Consider the following 6,062-nt stretch of genomic DNA (forward strand, 5'->3'; position numbering starts at 1 on the left):
TAGATCGGTACATTCCAATAAACCCACATTACCGCTATTGGGGAAACATTCCATGCCCTATAACTTCTCTTCCACCTACGGTAATCATGATAATGCAATGCCTCCTTCACTGAGCTTGACATCCCTCACTACACCCAAAACCAATTATGAACCTTTTCTTACACTCGATTGACCACTTTACAATGCAAAAAGAGATGGTCCACATCTTAACCTAAGCTCTTGTACATGAAGCACCAACTAACATGGGTGAGATTCTTCTTTATCATGTTTTATTCCATCAATATCAGACCTCTTGCTACCAATCACGCAATGAAACACGTCTTTCAACTCTAGGTCCACATATAGCACAATGCGGGCAAATACATTCATCTCTCCCGAATAATCTCTCATAATATGATTTAAAAGTGAATAATTCAACTCTAATATCTCTCCGTCGCCATACATCCGATTGATTGATTAGAATATCATTGCCATACATAAACTCAACCAAACTAAGAAACTATTTCAACTCCTAGTCTCGTAGATTTCTCCTAACTCGGATTTCAATAAACTTCCTCATGAGATCGACAAATTTGTTAGATGGTATATCTTTTTGGAAAGAAGTCTTATAATACATATTAGGAAAAGCTTACCTTAATTTATTCTTTTAACACCCTGTAAAACTAGATTGCCCTAGCTAAAGCTTAATGGAAACTAGTAGGTGAAACTAGAGGCTTACATGTGAGCTTTTGAGGTTGATGCTTGGTTTTAGGGTGTGTATGACTTACCGAGCTTAGGTTGAGGTGTATAGGGGTTAAACGTCAAGGTACTACCCCCCAATCACTACCCAAGGGTCCTTGGGGAGGATCCAGGGGCTGCTCAACATAATTCGAGGCCTAAAGCAAAATTTTATTAGAGGCCTAAAAATTTTATAAAAATTATTTGTCTTTATTTATTTTTCTAAAATTTTTAAATGTGAATTATTACCCAATATATTTTTTATAAATTATTTTATCAAATAATTTTTTTAAATATTACTTTTAAGTAAGATTTTATCAATTCAACAATGAAAACATCATTCTATTGAGAAAATTATTATATGAATCGAAAATATAGTTCTATAAGCAATAAGTTGATAAATTTTAAATAAAGATAATAGTTAGAATTATAGAATCTGATTCATAAAGTTGATAACTTGATCTATATCTTACTTTAATACAAAAATTATGAAGAAATAAAAGAATATTTGTAATTTACTTTGTTTAACACTTTTTAGCTATCGATTCAAATTTTTTCACAAAATATTACTCTAACAATTAAAGATTTGAAGAAATAAAGTGCATAAGGAGTTAAAAAATATCTAAAAAAATGTGAGTGTTAGCAAATAATATATATACATATATACACTTTTTAATATGAATTATTAATTTTTTTCATGAAAAAATTAAACATGATTTTTTATTTATAGGAATTTGACTAAAAAATCATATGAAAGAGCCGGCACTGGGAGGATCCTAAAGTCTAACCCTCAAGGCTGCCTAAGATCACAAAAGTTGCAAAAATTTCATGACCTATAGATGGCCATTCACGGCGAGTAGGTTGAGTGACGCCGCGTAAGTATTGGGGTGTGGTTCTAGGACTTGTTGAGGAGATGTAGGCCAAAACCATGGACCTTCACCATGCCCAGTAGATTTGTTCACGGACTGTTGATTCATGGAGCGTGGATTGCACCTGCAATCTGTCCAAAGTCAGCCAATAGGTGGATTAGGCTAGGCGACTCATTTTTAATTTGTTATGAGTATAGGTTGATTAATATGGATTTATTTCACTTATATAAAGTATTTTATATCATTAAATACCTAATTAACTTATTGTACCCAAGACCTAAAATCAAAACACAACTACTTTCCCCCTAAGAATCTCTCTCTAGAATCTCCTTTGAAGAACTACGAAGAGATCAATATAGGGGTAGAAGATGGAGTCATTCTCCTACACCTAAGATATGGAGGTTTTCATCCATGGGTAGCTATCACCCATGGAGCCCTCTCAAAAGCTTTTAAATCAATTCTAGAATCTCCAATAAAGTTAGGGTTTCAACTCAACCCCATAGATTCCTTTCAAGGTTGATTTTAAAGGTTGAATTAAGTTTGTTTATAGATAAATCACTGATTTTAGATGATTTTAACTTGAATTCCAAAGAATCCATGAGTTTTCCCCAATCCTAGATTTGCTTCTTCTTCAAATGACGATTGATATTAGAAGTTGATTCAATTGATTGAATATGAGCCTATTATGATGTAATTACATGATCTAAGTATGATTGCACATGTATTTGTGATTGACCTAAAAACTCTAAGGTGAATGGATATGTCTAGGGTTTTGTCTTGAAAGAGACAAATTGTGGGTTAGATGTAACCTTCTAAGATTGATGAACTTCTTGATGAATGGCCCTAGACTAGATCACTTAGGCATGAATGGATGACAGGTTAAGATAATTATGAACTAACTTGATTAGGGTTTATATGAGGCATCATGGTTGTGTAATATAGAGATAGAGTTGTATCTATTCTATATGATTATAATTGATCAAGAATGAAGCATGTGGATAGTTTTCCTTGGGAATTAGGTATACATAATGATAATGTGTGACTTGATTGAGAGTAAGACTTGTAACATGAAGATAACTCCTAAGTCTTTAAGGGTAAAAGCTAATATGAATAAGTTAAGAACGTCAAGTCTTTAAGAAAGATATATTTTGTATGTTTGGTTGTACATGGCCCTATTGTGAGAATATCTCACCCACATGACCTATAATATGATCACATGAGTTTATGCATGAAATGAAGGGATTACTTGAGTCATGATTGTATCTATGTTACATGTATTGCATACTTGATGTGTTGGCAAAATAAAACCCTTGAATGCAATATATTAGGTGTATGCATGATTGAGATATTATGTAAATGTTTATGTACACCTTGTGGGGGAAGTGTCTATGATGACAAAGTTGTTGTTGTGGTGTCATTGTAAGGAAAATTATACACACACTCACTTATGCATGAATATGACTATGATGTATATAATGTGTCAATTGAAAGGTTAGTTCTCATATTTACCTTGACATACTATTATACATGAATTGTACATGACTATGATGATCCACTTAAAAGGTGGATGTGTTTACTTATTATATATGAACTATTGATCCACTTGAAAGGTGGATGTGCTTACTTGTCATATGTACTGTGGTGTTGAGATAAGATCCCTCTTCCCTGCAACACTAGATATGAGTAAGTATGATACGAGATGAATACGTATGATATGTTATGACTATGTATGATATGTTATGACTACATAAGACATGTTATGACTATGTATGATATATTAAGACTAAGGTAGTATTGTTGTGTTGCATAAAAGGCTATTCTCGTGAACACATATGGATATGATGTAAAAGATTTTCTCACACGTTAATTATTCGAAGGTTGAAATGACATTCTCACCAATGAATCTATGAGCTAATATGATATATGTTGTTTTTAGTGCCTAAGTGAATTCTTCCATGAACATGAACTTAAATAAATACTTAATGTTACTTTCAAAAAGGAGTTATTCTTAGCACCGTGTGAACATGAATATGAGATGAAGGCTTTTACATTTAGCAAGTCAGGCTTTCTATATAGGTTCCACTTACGTTTAGAAAGTCCTAGTTCCCAATATATATGTTTTCTCATGAAATGGAAACCTTTTACATTTAGCAAGTCCGAGTTTGTAGTAGAAATCTACTTGTTCCATAACTATGTGTCCACATAGTTCTTAGGCAAGTGGATCCACCTTTATGCTGAATATGTTTGTTTCATCTTAGACAAGTGAAGCACCTTTTTTCAGTGTGGGGGTAGAACACCGGATTTCATGTAGCTCACATGGTCTATGTTGGTTAAGGCTATATCCCTATATGTAAAGAATATGAATACAATACAAATATGAATTTATGATAAGAAATGAGTTATTTGCTACAATTAATTAAGGAGTTTTGCTTAGTTTAAGTGAGGATATAGGACTTCAATTATGCATTGCACAAGTAAGCCTTGAGAGTGATGTGATATGTTTCTCTTATGGCATGACGATTATGATGTAAGATATGTTTTAAACAAATTATGTACGTATGAAATGTAAGGATTCATGGGTGAATTTACTTAATATGAATTATGAATATGTATATGAACTACACTTATCACTTCTTAATGAGTTTGCTTGGTGTGAGTGGGGGTATGAGACTTCACTTGAACAATGCACAAGTGAACTTATGAAGGGGTTATGGGGTGATTTTCTTATGATATGAAGATGTGTGATTCCATATATGCATGATATAAATATGTTTCATGAACTATGACTAATAAATTCTAAAGTAGTCACAGTGTAGTTCCTTTCTATTATGTTGACTTTTGAGTTAATGCATGCTCCAATTGAGTTGAATTTATGATTAACTTCCCTTGACATGAGCTAGTGATTATGAATATCTCTTTACTATGTATATGAACTATGGATGAGACTAATGTATGATAAATATGAGTATAGTGATCCAAAGGTGGTACTTAGTGTAGGTAGGTTATGTGGCTTTATCTACACATTGCACAAATTCAACCTAGGGTTACTTATGTGTTTATTCTATTATGATGTAATGATTTTGATATTTGACTATGCATGATTATTATGTATTGTAATGAGTGATATGGTATTTTTACTATGTTTAGAGACAATGTTTATGGAGATATTGTTATCCTTTGCTTTTTGATGAACTATATGTGAGTTGCTTATGTTGTTTATTTTTCAACTCTTTCAAGATGATATGAAAAAGTGCATATAGATGGTTTCAACTAAACATCTGTTTTAAGCATGTTTTCATGAGATTTTATTATGTTTTAGACTTATGTAAGGCCTGCGTCCGTAAGATTGTATTCAAGAGTTGTAATTCAAGTATTATTGATGGTTTGAGACATAGTGTCATATATACTCTCTTATTTTATAAAATACTCTAATTGTAAGGATTTTTTTTTTCATTTTCCCTATGTTCCACTGTTATATATGCTAAGGGCTTATATGAGACGCCTTCGGGGTCAAGTATGTTGTGTCACGTCTAGGGGGTACTCTCGGGGCGTGACAATTTTCTCCACAACACTTATTCTCCCCACAACACTTATATGCCCTGAATCTAAATTTACTACCATCCAACCTTTAAAGAAACATTTCTACTTTAGTCTCCCACCCCTTTTATAATACTTCTCTATATGCCATATCAAGATGGTATTGCGATGTTTCTGGTCTTCCATTTACCTTCCATCATACCATACACTTTTAACTGCCACATCCTTCACAATACATTCTCTTCTACCCTAAACCTACATAATCACTTCCTTAACAAGTTTTTGTGGAAGCCCAAAGATTTTTCACCAAGTCCTCCCCTTCCCTTCGGGGATGTGACAATTCTCCAATTCATTAGGTGGAACTTTTGTAATTCTTATTGTTGTATTGCATTGAAATTTTTGTTGAATTTCTTTTCAACCTTTTTGTCACTTTACCAGGTGTCGCAAAAGCAACATGAAACATATGGGATGCTAGAGAAAGTACTTTGATCAGTAGTTTTTTCTCTCCTTTTGACAAATATCTCTTTATTGCACACTTATAACCCTTGTAATTTTTTGGTCACAAAAAAATTAAACATAACAAATGATAATCAAAGTTCACTTAGTTTGACGCTCAATAAGCTGCATGTGACAAACATGTTGGGAAATAATAATAATTTTAACAAAATCTATAAACAATGAAAGAATAATAAGAACCTCTGGGCTGCTTAGTATTTTTTTTCCCAAAATGAAATTAAACAACGAATAAAGAAGCCTCTTAACCTTTGGGGTGGCCCAATTGTTTGGGATTGGGATTTCCATTTTGGAGGTCTCAAGTTCGAAACCCCTGACAACAAAATCAAGGGTTTACCTTCTAGGTTGAGCTTGTCATATTAAAATTTCCTAGTATGATTACCTCGCTTATGTAGTTTGCGAGCTATTGAATAGCAACGGGGTTGT

Source organism: Solanum lycopersicum, chromosome 3 (genome assembly GCF_036512215.1).
Source record: "Solanum lycopersicum chromosome 3, SLM_r2.1".
Taxonomy (NCBI): Eukaryota; Viridiplantae; Streptophyta; class Magnoliopsida; order Solanales; family Solanaceae; genus Solanum; species Solanum lycopersicum.